This window comes from Lissotriton helveticus, chromosome 10 (assembly GCF_964261635.1).
Source record: "Lissotriton helveticus chromosome 10, aLisHel1.1, whole genome shotgun sequence".
Taxonomy (NCBI): domain Eukaryota; kingdom Metazoa; phylum Chordata; class Amphibia; order Caudata; family Salamandridae; genus Lissotriton; species Lissotriton helveticus.
This window is the reverse complement of record NC_136071.1, coordinates 513,076,786-513,091,529: the sequence shown is the minus strand read 5'-3', so window position 1 is coordinate 513,091,529 and position 14,744 is coordinate 513,076,786. Positions and strand designations below refer to the sequence as shown.

The 14,744-nt window shown below is 44.6% G+C and overlaps 1 protein-coding gene across 6 annotated transcripts in view; it reads right to left on the bottom strand.

Moving 5' to 3' along the window:
- Window positions 1-14,043, bottom strand: part of TBC1D24 (TBC1 domain family member 24) — a 544,893-nt gene extending 530,850 nt beyond the window's left edge. For 3 of the 6 annotated variants that reach the window (XM_078663019.1, XM_078663021.1, XM_078663018.1), the window contains exon 1: window positions 13,776-14,043. The gene's annotated coding sequence lies outside the window, so the exon portion shown is untranslated. The remainder of the gene's footprint in view (window positions 1-13,775) is intronic. The other 3 variants (XM_078663022.1, XM_078663023.1, XM_078663020.1) reach the window with 2 other exon arrangements.
- Between the last annotated feature and the right edge of the window lie 701 nt (window positions 14,044-14,744).

Sequence of the window (14,744 nt, the reverse complement as noted above, 5' to 3'; positions counted from 1 at the left end):
GGGGGCCCTGGGCCCGGTCTAAACCAGTTCTGGGGGTTGCGGAGCGCTGGGTGTTTCTGGTTTTCTTCTTCCTGACAGCATCAGGGTCAGAGGTGGCAGTTTGGCCGGCAGGAGGGGGAGCCAGCATGGTGGTCAGGCAGGCACAGCCCGGCACTGTCAGGCGCTATCTCCTCCCGCCTCCCTGGCAGCAGATGTTGCCTTTCATCCACGGGTTGACTCCGACCCCCTCCCTCTGGGGGCTCTGCCGCCCCTGTCACCCTCAGACCAGACAGGCATTCCACAAACAGACCCAGGCACACAGAAAGGTTTTAGACAAGAGAATAGCCACTTTCTAAAAGTGCTATTTCCCAACACAGGATTTAAAAATAACATTCACTAAAAGATGTGTTATCAAATTCTGAGTTCAGGGATATCTTTCACTTATGTCCCATCTTGTTCCTATGAGGAGATAGGCTGGTATCCATTGGGACCAGCCTCCCCCATGTTATTCTATGGAGCAAGATATCCTTACAGCAGTGAGCGCACAAAATGGCTGCTGCCCACTACCAGAGCATGTGACCTGCACTAGTACATGCTCTACCTTATCCATACACTGCACCCTGCCCAGGGGGGTACCTTGAGCCTTCCATAGGGGTGACTGATGTGCACAGACAGGGAAGGGTTAGGCCCAGCCAGTGGGGACACTGGCCAGGGGGACATGGCAGTCACTGACTGCACGCAGGCCCTGCGCTGGCAGGCCTGAGTCACCTTTTTAGGGCTACTCATGTGGGTGGCGCAATCTGCGCTGCAGGCCCACTAGTAACATCTGTCATCACCAGCCCTGGCACACACAGTGCACTTTACTAGGGACTTCATGGTGATACAAATATGCCAATCAGGTATATTCAATCAATATGACAATTTACAGAGGTAGCCCTTACACTCTGGCACTGATCAGCAGTGGCAGAGTGTCCAAAACATCTAAACCAGCAAAAACGAAATCCAGCACAGCATCAAAAATACATGAGTCAGAGGCAAAAAGATGGGGGAAAACCACACCAAAGGTGTCAGGTCTAACAGCTACTAAAGCTTTATAGCTCACTGTAGCGAGCTGTACTAGCCGTTAAAGGCCCGCTCCAGCAACAAAGCCCAGAGGCAAGGGCCTATATCAAGGAAGCAGGCCTTTAATGGCTGGTATAGCCCAGCTACGGCGGGCTATAAAGCTATAAGAGCATTCCGCCCCAGGAGGGCAGAATGTTCTAATTAAAAACACAAAGGCCTCTCGGAGCTCGAGGGCGGTTGAATGTTCTACAGCGAACAGCACGCAGAGCCACCGTTGTTAGCTGTTTAACATTCTCAGCAAGAGCTGTGAAAGGGGGCTGAAGTCATCCCCTGGCTTTCCCCTGCTTTCTTTTTGTAGTTCAGCCTAAGCTAGGGAGACCCAGGAGCGGAGTAGCATTCACCCCTCCCTCCTTCTCAAGCCATAGTGACACTGAGCTACTGAAGAGGGAAGGGTGAAGGCTATATGTGTCCTCCTGCACAGCCTCTGCATTTCACTTTCCTCTGTCTAAATAATATATTTGAGAGCGAAGAGAAAGGCAGATGCTGAGTATTAGTACACTGAAATGTTGAGAGCAGTGAGCCTAATCCAGTTTATATAGGATCTACTGCTCAATTGTCTTTAATGGAGCTCTCAACATTCCAATATTCTTTTCAGAATTCCACCACCCTGCAGTAAAAAGTGAATCAAAAGGCAGACCAAAAGGTGGGTGGAGTATTTACCTATCGCTTAACAAGGCCCTAAAAGCAACCGAGTCGAGTACAGATGCCGCCTTTATGCAAGCAGTACAGATCAGCAACAGGACTTCTGATACACGAGAGAAAACAATTTTAATAGTTAACAATTACCTAAACCCAAATGAGGCTTGAAAGCAAAATGCAGTTACATTCCTGAAACACACACTGCTCGAAGTAAACAGTCGCTACTAGAGGTCTGAATGAATACTAGCCCGCAACTTTAATTTAAATCTGGCAAACCAGTCAAAGAACATGAAGGGTCCTTGCTGGGGTACACCCAGTCAGATCTCAAAATTACCAAAAAAAGTTACTTTGACCACCAGCTCTTGCTTCCAGCTCTCCGGGAAGGTTGGAGGGTTGCTACAGACCATCCAATGGCAGCGACGCATATACCAAAGTCAACAAAATCAGTGTTAGATTATTCATTAGTTTCCTTTCTTGTGTTTCAGAGGTTCACAATGTTCAAAGTAGAAGACCGCAGCAAAAGCAACAATCATCCCTTGATAGTAATGATCAAAAACGACAACGAACAGGTTGCCCAGAGGTACAACATAGATCTTCAAGACCTAGGAACAACATGGAGTCAAGTAAGGAGGTCTGATTTAGCTCATGAAAAACATGAATACTGGAAACAAAACTGGCCCGCAAAGTATATGAGACCTCCTTAACCCACTAGCTTCCTGGGAAAAAATGTAATAACAGCTCAAAAGCTACCTGAGAGCAAACAAATAGCAGTGGTTGATTCACCAGTGCCAAGCCAAAAACAACTGGTTCAACAACGCTCTTAAACGAAGGAATGCTTGGCAGCACAAGATGGTGGCTGCCATCCCGTAGCGCTCCCACGCTGGCCATCCCTCTTTATCTGGGCGCTGCACAGGCCCATCTGGCCTCCCCTGGGCATGCGGTGCTCCCCCTGCGGTTGTCGTTTGCTCCAGAGGCGCAGACAGGGGAAGCAGGGGAGTACTTCAGGCGCGGACTGTTTCTCACAGGCTTTGGGCCCAAGTTGGTGCTGCTCTGGAGACAGGCCATACGGATCTGACCTCCAAGGCAAGAGTCGTCGCAGAGGTCTCCATATTGGAGGAGGCGTGACCCCCGCCGTGCTGTTAGGTGCCTGCCGAGGGGTGAAAGTGCCCAGAAGTGTCGAGAGGGTGCGCTGTTCGGTCCAGGCAGCAAAACCGCTCAAGTTTGGTGACCAGACATAGGCCCAGAGCAGTAAGGGTGTGACACGGAGAGGAGAAGCCCTGGTGAGCGACCGAGGGGGCAGGTGAACCTTCTCTGTTATCAATTGGGCTTCTTGCACTGATTGCAGGGGGGCAACTGGTGGGACCATCCCCCACCACCAAAGAAAGCAGACCAAGCCGTGTCAGGGAGAGGCTGCAGCTGGGGAGGTTCCCCCCCCCCCCCACCCCCTTGAAGGTGCAGTGTGGTGGGGCCTAACTGAGGGGCAACAGGGGTGGAAACTGAGTCCTACTGGTGGATGCCGCCCCCTGGGTCCTTGGCTGCTCATGCTACCTTCATAGGATGGGTCTTGGGTTCTGGCGGGCCGTTTGCAAATGTCGGAAACCCTGTGGGGGAGCTACTCGCTGCCATGGTAAAGGATAGGCCTCAACAGGGCAAGTTGGATACGTTCACCAAAGTGCTGCCACTTAGGGACATTACTTGTGGGAGAAGACAACCATGAACTGGATGGAGTGTCACCCTGGAATTGAGGCCATCCTAAAGGCCATAGAGTCTTTCACCATGCCCTTGAGACTAAAATTGGAAAGGTGTGGGCAGATGTTGCTCTGCTCTCCCAGGACCTCAAGAAAACGACGGGAAGAATGTAAGAGTCCAAAACAAAAATCTCAGGATTGCAGGGCATTATAAGAAAACTTATCTGGGCGGACAAAAAACTTGAACTACAGCTGGAGGATTGGTGGCACAGGTCGAGGATGCAGAGGGGCACTGGCAGTCATAACCTGCACTTCCTGGGGTTCCGGGAGGGTACGGTGGCCCCAGACCTGAACAGTTTATGGAATAGTGGCCGAAATCCTTTCTCCTTGTGGACCAGCTTTCCCCATGCTTCATTGTTAGGCGAGCTCATCGAGCTCCATTGAGGAAAACTACCTCTAGGGCTCCCAGAGACCCACGACTGTTCGCCTCTTGAACTACAGAGACAAAGATTTGGTACTTCGTATGGTCTGGAGCCTGGGGGAAGTGAAATACGAATCAATGAAAATTCTCATCTTTTCGGACTTCACCAAAATGGATCAGCAACAGGTAAGACCTTTGATTTGGTGAAGCAGAGACTACGAGGTCTGAACCTTCGATATATGATGCTCTGCCCGATCAGCCTCAAAGGTACTTTTTAAAGGCAAGGCTTTTCTGGTAGACCACCCGGATAGGGCCTGGGAGTGGATAGAGCAACACCGCCACTGCGCATGGTCGAGTAGTCTTCCCCCTTGGGAGGTGCAGCGATTGAGAACAGTCCAAGGAGAGACGGGTCGACTACGTTCCAGAGAGGGCAGGCGGAGGAGACTGAATGTCTGGAGGGCCAGGAGACCCTGCTAGGGGGTGGAGGGGGGGGGGGTGGCCTCACTGGAGGACCACTCGTCGGACACAGTCATTGGAGATTATCCAGTTGCTTCTGGACGGGGGTCGGTGCAGGTCTCCGACACGAATAACTTAGCAGCGTCACTTTATACCTTGCTTTGCTGGGGTTTCAACTTGGTCTGAGATTTTATGGGGTCGGGGCTTGCACTTGCTATTACAAATAGGAATTGTTTAGCATGTTAATTATGCAGAATAGTGGGAGATGGGTATTTTCTGAATTGGGGTAGAGGAGAATTCTAAACCCATGTTCGGAAAAGGTGGAGTGGGGGTACCATTGGGGTTGTATTGTTTATTGTGTTTTTTGGGGGGACGTGCACCCACAGGGCAACACCACATTACTACCAACATGCAGCGATCTGCCCCATGTGGGACATCCGCATGAATCATTTACTATGTCGTCCGCGACATCACCTTTCACTGATAAGATGACTGTCTCTATCGTGGAATGTGAACAGGCTGGACTGTAAGATAAAAGTGTTCACACACTACATTCACCGACATGCCCCGGAAACACATCTGCTGGAGAAAACCTGTAGGTATCTCCACATACAACGTATTAGTACATCAAATTCTCCATTGCATTGCACAGCAGTCTCAATCAAAATTCCCTTTGTAGGTACCAGATAAACCTTTAAAATACAGGGACAAAGGAGCACCTGACATCCCCAAAAACTTGCACTAAGAATTTCAGAGACAGAGCCTTCTCTGTGATAGCTGACTCAGAATGGAATAAGCTCCTTCAATGAAATCCAGTTAATTACCAAACCGCTCCATTCTTGCAGGCACTGAAAACCTTTTATTTAGCTTGGTTATTATTCGCTCCAGTGTTATTTGCTTTTAGCGCCATGAAGCTCCGATGTAAGTGCGCTTGACACTTCTTTATTCCAAATTAAAAACATCCAAAGGGCATGACAAAGGCAGTCAAGTGTTGACCCTGCATGTGCACAGCTATCTGGTGATATGTACACAACAGCTCTAGAGGGAAGAACTATTTTGCATTTCTCGTTAAGGCAGAATTTCATCGATCGTCAGTAGAGAAAACTGACCAACAGTAATATTACCACTGAGTCATCCAAGGTCTACACAGATTCTAAGTTTTCTGTTGGGCCACACATGCCACAGCAAATGTAGAAATCCACTCAGAAGCATTCACAGTTTACGTCATTTCTAACAATAAACAATTTTAATGCTCTGTGGATAATAGGTTCTTTCTTTAGATAGCTAGGCCACGAATTTGCCTGCAATGCAATCAAATTTTTCAAGGTTTTTTGGCACCATATTTGTTAAAAGGAAATACAAAACATACCCCTACTGCGCTCGGTATTTGGACGACGCATGACAGTAAACTGTAATGGGACTGCAGGTGCGATACGAGGGGCAAAATGCATGGTCACCAGGACATTTAGACACTGTGAACCAACAGCAAAATGACTGCTCAGAAAAGGGACAAGAAGATGCTGCGCCACACCAGAGTATTAGAAAGATAACCATTAACCACCTCAGAAGAGCAATCTGATGGGGAGTCTCTCATTGCCGCAGGTCATAAAGACTGCAGCTGCCAAAAAAAAGAGCATGTGTCACAACTTGCACAGAAAGGAGCAGGATGTGTGGTCACTATGGAATCAGCAATCTCGAAACAAGTAGCGAACAGGTAACTGCATTGAACTGTGTGACAGGAAATTGCGGACACCACACACCATGAGAGAGCATAGTCACAGAGAGAGCAAACAGAAGCACTAGACTGAACATGTCCACAGGCCAAGACCATCACCAGCATCGGGGTCTGCTTGACAATCTCACAGTTGAGCTCCTCAGTCCAGGAGAAGTCTATGCCCAGCGAGGAAGTGGGCAACCATGTGAAAGGGGGCAGAACAATTAGGAGGGAAAGGCAGAAAAAGGTGAAGAATGAAGACTCATGCCAAGAAGTGGATTGGGCAACATGAAGATAACCACAGTTTAAAACACTACAACTAATTCCACTTTCCCACTCACCACCCAGTGACTCCACATTCATGAAGTGGACAGCAGAACGATTAGGGAATTCAAAGATCAACTCCTCTAAACATAAACTGGAAACGTTATCATTTGGTTGGGTAGCCCCCATTGTAGCCTTTATTCTCTCATTTAACTTTTGTTTTCCCCTCAACAGACTATTGTAGGTCCTAAATGACCACATGGTCATGCGGACATTAATTATCCCTACACAACAAACCACCCACTAGGCTCCCTAGAAGGTTTTTCCAGGGCAGTCTAGTCACCCTGACATTACCACTATAGATCTTCGCTATAGCCAATCAGGCTGATCCTGAAACAGCTTGACTAGAGGAACCAATCTGCCTTTCAATCTGTACTTAAAGCAGTCTTCATTCTCTAAGATCTTTGCACACGTGGCAGGTGTCAAAAGTATTGGATCCTCCTTTTGACAGCTGAGTTAACTTCTCTTAGGGAATACGATGTGGTACAGCACTGGTATCTTTATTTTCTTCTATTTCAGTTTCAAATGCTTCAAAAGTTTCAAATTCCTGTTTGACAATTTCCTTAGCTTCAACTTGATAATACCAACACCAAATATATCCATGCACACTGGTACAGACTATAAGGTTTAACATATTAGTCATGTTTGAAGTTACTGGAAGCAAGTAAGAAGGTTTGAAGTAATGTAAACTCTCTAGAGGCTTCAGATAATTGGAGTAGGTGAGTTGATAAGATTATAACAAAAGAAACACTCAAAAGTCCAAACAATCCTTGCACTTCACACTATTAGATAGGTCACCCCTATACAGTTCCCATACACAGTACACTATGACTAGACCCAACTCCCTTTGTTACCAAATGTCATGACCACAAGATGTGACTGATCATGACAATCAGAGATTGGGGTTTCTTGTAGTATTGATTATGCCCAAACTGGGCAGAAACAGACACAGTTAGAGTTAGACACTCAGCACTGCCCACAGGCTTCTACTAGGTGCAACAGTAAAAACTAATAATTTTTCTACCCAGAACGGGAGAAAATATTCTTAGCTCCTGCCAAAAGATGAAAATCGATAAAATATGAGGCACCAGCTCTAGGAACCCGATTTCGCTTAAGGTCTCTTAATAGTAAGTATTGCCAAAATAGACTTCAATGTTTTCCTAGCATATAAAAAAAAAGAAAATAAATAAAATCGCTCACAATGTAGCAAGCATTGGCAAAGCCCAACGGTCTGGTCTTTGCAAGTTGGTGCAACGTTTTTTGTTTCTTTACCCTCAAGCATATACTACAAAAATGTCACTTAAACGTAGCCATCATATAGCCACAATAAAAATGTTGAATTTACAAACCATCCACTGATGTGGCTGTTTTAATGGAAATTTTTTCTAACTAACAAGCTTTTAGTGATTGCATACATTTTATTATAAGCATTTGTGAAGGAGACAAGAAAAAATTACCACCAAACAAGTCATCAAATTGAAGGCTGCTACTATGTTACATAGTCACAAACACTGTACAACAGCGGATCATGTGGCCACCTACTTAATCATAACTGGAACCCAGGACACCTACTATGTCATTATTGGAAGCCGGGGCTCCCTGGCATAAGCAATTTCTATGATTTGAAACTCAAAATAATACTCAGAAATAGAAAAATAAGTATCCACTAAGCAAAAATACTTAAATATTTAAATCTTTTGTGTAATTGACAATCACACATAGAAAACGTTTTTAATTGTTCTTCTTTATTAGTGTATGCTTTATTATTTTAATATATTATTTAGTTTTGCAAAACAGCTGCAAACCCTCTGAATAGGCCTTTTGGACCTTCCGGGGTCATCGGACCACAGGTTAATAACCCATTGCTTTACAACATAAATTTCATATAGAAGCGAGGCAAAACAAATAGCTATTTAAAGCAAATATTACAAAAATAAAAAGCACACTTTGAAGCAGTTTTGCAACTTAAGAGAAAAACTAATTTTAAGAGGATGTGAACAATATGCACAGCCGTTGTGCGGTCACAAAGTGAAACAAGCCAGTGAGTAAGGTGGGCTGACCTGTGGTTTGTTGTGCAGGTCTTAAGCAAAATGTGGGTGGCAATTTAACAGGAAAGCAGATCAACTCGCTGACCAAATGCCACTCAATGAATGTGTATTATGTATGATTATTTGGGCGGGGAATGATTGTCTGGTTAGACTGCTAAACTTGTCTCAAATGCCAGACGTAAAAAGGCAAGGCATTCTAGGAGGCTGCCCGGAAAAAAAGGCGAGGTGAATCTCTTCATTCTGACGAACAACAGTAAAGTTTAATTAGAAACAAACCTAGGTCATATAGGGTAGTACGAAGGAAAACTTGGCGATATGCGCACTGAATAAAGCTGACAACTTCGGACCATAGGGGGAGATATTATGCTTGGACCTAGCTTAGCTCTTCATGGACACTGATCTCCCATTAATACATCTTTAAAAGACATGCTGCTTGCTCGAAAACCTTCCCTGTTTTTGTATTTTTGGGGGGAGTTTTGTCATTTATATGTCGATGAAAGCGAGCTTCTGTGTGCTCCTAAACACGAAACTCATGACACAATTAGATTTAATAGGGAACATGTGAATGTTGTTGGGAAAGTGACGTTTGCCAAAGCATGTTACAAAACCACGAAATGCACTTCACTGAGACTAAATCACTAAACGTTATATAAACGTATTTAAATAAGGGATGCTGCTGAAATCAAAGTGAAGAAACATGCAGCCCAATGGTTTAACTCGAGCTGAGCTTTCTCTGCCTTTCATCCTTTTGGGGCAGATACATTAAGAACCATCGAATTGGATGCCAAATAAAACAAGTGTTTTTTTCTGTATTATCGCGCTTGCAGAGCTAATCTGACGAGCGTGAACCGGGACGTCAACACCACCTACATTTAGAAAGTTATATTCTCGCACACAAAGACTTAAACACGCTTAAGGCAAACTGCCTGCTGCTTTATGTGAAAGTTAATCTGGTTTTTAAACTGCCAAAATATACAAAGCGCTTTAAATGACTACATAAGGTCTACTCAGTTGTGTTTTCACAACAATCACTCAGTAGCTTAAAATAGCCCTGCCCTTACGAGAGGAGTCCGGCGATTCTAGCACAACAGCATGGCTTATAGTAATGCAAATGAAAACAGGAACGACTTTAGTCGGCACAAGTCTTATCCACTACAAGGGACGGAGAACAATGTTGTGCTTTTAGCAGCGCTTCCAAGTGAGCAATGATGCGGTTTACAAATTAGATTCGAAATGCGCTGTTTATAGATTTTTGGCAGAAACAGTCATTGCAAAATCCATTTTCTGAAAACACAAAAAGGGAAATCAACGTTCAGATTGACTTTAGCGAAAATGTGTCAAACTGTTCAACAACCAGCGAAGCACTGAGAAAAACAAAACGGGCAGCGCAATAAATAAAAAGAATGGGCTGGCTTTAAGAATGGAGAGGTCGTACATTTCACACATCCTCCCACAGATACAAATATATAATATTCTTCATTTAAAAATCCTTTTCATGGTCGCCTGGAAAGGTACTCCAGTCTGAGGTATCCAGGCTACTTAAAGACGCTTTGTGAATCCCTGGCTACACCGTTGTGTCGGCATTTCACATGGTTTGGCTATACAGTGTACAACTGCACCTGCTAAAATACCAGTGTCCTTGAGTGGTAGAAGAATTACATTTTTTTTCACCTTGGTAACGATATTTTCCCCAATGGAGATACCCGTTCCTTCACACTCCCATCATGTCTTAGACCGCGATTTACTTCTGCCCTTGGCAGGAGTAAATATCCATCAAATTTCCAGAGTGAAAAATGGTGAGCGAGGAAGTTATAAATACCCACAATCTCATCCAGTTCTGGGTGTTCACAAACTTTGAAGGCAAGAAACGTCTTGAACCACCATCTTCCCTACTCTTGTGTGGGATTTATATTTGCATATTATACCGTAGTGTTGTGATTTTATGTGCGAGTAAAAGGGCACTCAAGTTATTGATACCAACACGAAAGTCTGTTGGCTAGCAAGAACGTCTTATTCCCAATTCTGTGACAATGTTTGACCTGACACTTGATGGATTTACCTCAGGATACAAAATGTGTCTAGATTGATTTAACATATGACCTTTCAACTCGAGGTCAAGCAGGTTGATTCAATAATGCTGTCTCATTTATGAAATACAGTGCATTCCAGTCCTTTTCCCTTCACAAATTGCTGCCTAGCACCAACAGAGGTAGGATTGTTTTTGTACCGGAAGAGGAACCCTTCCTTCACCAAAACAATCCTGGGGGGCGTTTTCCTATTTCTATGTGAGCTGCATATTGCAGCACACATGGAGGGAGGAAAAGACTAGGAGAAATGAAAACATTTCTCCTCGTTACGCCTTCACTGGAGAGGCGTCAGTTTTTGGAACTGCCACAGGATAACGTGATTTTGTAAATATAGGTCAGCATCAAAATCCGTAGGTTTTAAATGGGAACCCCACGCAACGCCCATGAACACCTCCTTGACGCAAAGTAAGGCAACCCAGTGACTTGTGCTGCACGGTCTTACTCCATATCTATGAGGCAATGCAAAGACATGCAGGGTGACTTTGCTCTCCCTCATAGGTATGGTTGAGATGCTTGCGCCACCAGAGCATCAAAAAAAGTGATGCTCTGGCGATGCAAGCCTCTCATAAATAAGCCCAAAATGTTCTATACGTTTTTAGGTCTTTCACCTTCAGGTATCTACATATAAAATAATGGGCAGTATAAATGAAAAATAAATTTTAAAAATGTATTTCTCAGTGGGAAATGCACTGTAGTACATTATGAAACCTATATTAGTTAATGAATTGCAGAGGTCTGTGTGTAACCAGAGAACCACATAATTACATCTTGATTGGTGCAGTGGAGAATAGTCATGTGTATTTTTAGTGCTACAAAGTCACAGCCTGTGACGGAAAGCACTGTGAATAAGTCAATTTTTTATACTTGCATTACACACAGGGTAAGATATAATGCTGCAAAACGTGTTAATAGTTTTACAATAAAATGGTGTTTTCAAAAGGTTAAAGGTGTTTATTCGCTCCAAGCCATCATTGTGATCGTCTAAGGTGGTTGCTCTCCTCGGGCCTCGGTATGAAGGTCAGAGGGGTGCATTCACCTCAGCCCTCATCCAAGCTCTCACGTGAAGTTCACTCGTCAAATCCTTCGCTTGATGGCCAGGGGACTGCAGGGTAAAATTATCAGAGCACAGACATGTGCCTCCACCTCGGCGTGAGATTCATGAAAGGTCGAGCTTTGCTGCTCTCATGCAATGTGTTTCAAGATCGAAAGGCAATTCTAATCCGCCGGAGTTCGCATTGGGCTAGATTTTCAGTACTGTGCCTCCCACCTATTCGCGTTATCTGGGGATTGCAGGGTCCAGGTGCGGGGGCCCCAGTTAGGGTATGTGTGAAGCCGCTGAAAATGTACTACTTTGTGTTGGGACAGTGGATGCAGCCGCCTGTGTGCCAACAGTCTACAGAAGAGAAAAGGAAAGCGGAAATGTGTCTCGGGCACGCTTGGAGATGATGTCACTCCATCTGTGTCTTCTAGTCACTAGCTCAAGTTCTGTTTCCTTGTGCGACTAAAAGCGCAAGCTATGCCACACAACCAATGCTCCCGAATTAAGCTAGGGACGCTACTTTTTTTTAAATATAGTCATTTTTTATTTAAGCTTTCTTGCCCTTGAAAATTTTTCTCCATTCCAGGGTAATGGAGAAATGAAACTCCTTTAAATCTCCTATTTTGTTGCAGCCTAAAAAAGGAGGACATCTGCATGGTCTGGATGTTTATGTATTAAAAACATTCTTTCACTTTGTGATGTATTAATGTTCTATAAAGGGCTTTATATTGGGGTAGCAAGAAAATTATTTTTGCATAATTTTAGCATCCGTTGTCTTTAATGAATACAAGAAAAAAAAATACAAGATTCTCTATGCACGTTAATTTGAGAACTGCCATTCTCATACGCTTAGACCCTTCACCACGACAGTCCATCATCCAGTCCAGAAGGACCCGAAAACATAAGTCGACTGATACAAGGGTCACATCATAATGCCTTCTACTTTAATAAATAGTGACTCATTCACTTAGGAATATAAAGGTATTGTATGCCACAATATAGTATTTATGTGTGTGTACTTTCAGACTGAACATTCAGCAACATATTAGCAGTGCTCTTTTATGTACTTTAAAACCTTCAAAAAGATGGAGTCTACAAAAGTGTACTGTTAAATAGAATGAGAAAGAAGAGGAGACACAAGGAAATATAAAACAACTGGGGCAGATTTACAAAAAGGAGCCACAGCGTAGCACTACAAGCCCTTTGGCTGCCCAACGCTGCAGCACTTTCAGAGTACAGGAATGCAACATATTTACAAGGATAGGTCATATTCCTGTGCTCTCCACTGTGCTGGCGTACAAACTGCTGCCATGCGCGGGCACAGGCACCCTTGCTCCATGGTGCAAGGATGCCTGTATCATGGGGAGATTGCTTTAGTGCATGGAACACCCCTTTCACGCGAAGTGCTGCGTGTAAAGAGGCCGTATTTAGGACAGGAAAAGCCATGCAGGGTGTAAATATGGGGTAGTGTAATGCGCTGGCAGTGCCTCACAAAAAGTGACATACTGGCAGCGCAAGGGGCTTGTAAATCTGCCCCAAGGTTTTTTACTAAGTCCAACTCAAATATTGCTTTCTGCTCAAAAAGGAGGACCCAGTCCAAGTTTCAGTCATACAGTCTCCCTTTGTAGTAACTGTCATGCACTCTCTAATAAATCTGTTACGCTGCAAGGTAATTTGATTTCACGTGCGTATTTATTAAATGGGATTTTTTTTTTTATGAACATCAGTCAGACACTATTTTAAGCCCTTTTTCCTTCCTCTACAGACAATGACCAACTCCCTCTTGAAGGGCATAAGTAAAGTATTTTGGAGAAGTGGGATATGGCTTTTAAATGATCAAATAGCAGTTTGGTCAGTGCAAATCAAAGAGCCTTAAGGCAGTGAAACAAGCCATTGTGAAGTACAACATGTTCGGCGCACACAAACACAAGCTTATGAAAATGCAAACAGGGAATGGAGGCGCAGAAACGCCATCTGTGGAGGGGAAGTCGATAGTTTATTTCAACAAAACGGTCGTTTAGCATCATTTTGCATCATTCCTAAACAAGTTGGCCATGATTTGCGGACTGTTATTGGGGGTAGGGGTGGCTTCAAATGGCACAAATAAAATTAAAGGTTTTAAGTCAGCAAACACTTGCGACTAAAATCCACGTGCACATGCTGAAGGTCAATACACCCTTTCCGTCAGGGAAACCGGTGGAGCACTGGCGTTCCGAATATCTGAGGTCCGTTAGGAGTAACTGATAAATCATCCTCACCTGCAGCCTAGGCCACCTCCTTTCGTCTGTGTACGAAGACAAGCGTTGTCTTCCTCCTCTTTCCTCGCAGCTCTTTGGATGACAGCTCCGCGCAGGCGCAGAGACACGAGCTTCGCAGCTCAAGCCGAGGGCGGGCAGCACAAATCGCTCAAGGCCAACTGTCGCGCGCGAGCCTAAACTACAGCAGTACGTACGCCAGAGGCGTTCACACTCACCCCCGCCGCTTTCCAAAGTTACCTACTGCGCATGCGCATTCTTTCTAGCCTGTCAAAAGGTATGGTTTTTGCGCAAGCGTAGGGGAATCGTTCGACGGCTTGGTTAGTAGTAGCTTATGTGTCTCATTATAGGAACGGACCCAATCGGCTTCCTTAGCAACGACGTAGGAACACGTGACCATTACGTAAAGTAGAGTTCTGTTCCCGGTCTCTCTTTGACGGAGGGTCATCAGCGCTGGGCTGGGAGTCGGGACCCTTAAGCTGCCCAGGCTAATTTTGTCAACCCAACCTACGTATGTCGCGTGGCGAGGTAGCCATCGGAGTAAGCGAGCTTGTCCACAGTACGGGGGATTTGTGGATTATTCCTCAAGACATTATGGAGTGCTGGTGTCTACTACCTCAATTATTGCATGGATGTTCCTCTGATTAAACTGTAATCTATTATTGTAACTCTCAGCTTTACTTTAATGTACATATAACACGTATAACTTTCTTTATAAGCTTATGGTAAAATACAAAATGTGATCTATGACATTAACCGTTCTATTACAGATGAGGGTGATGCTTGTTGGATACCACTATCACCCACCGTGGTTTACAGAGGGCAGCCAGGAGTGCCAATGGTGAACATTTTGGAACCGTGATGCATTTTAAATGGGGAGACTAATCGGCTCTATATTATGTGGATATATAGGGACTCATTTAAGGAGGGGCAGTAATGGAAAATATGCCAACTCATGCCTCCTTATTCGAT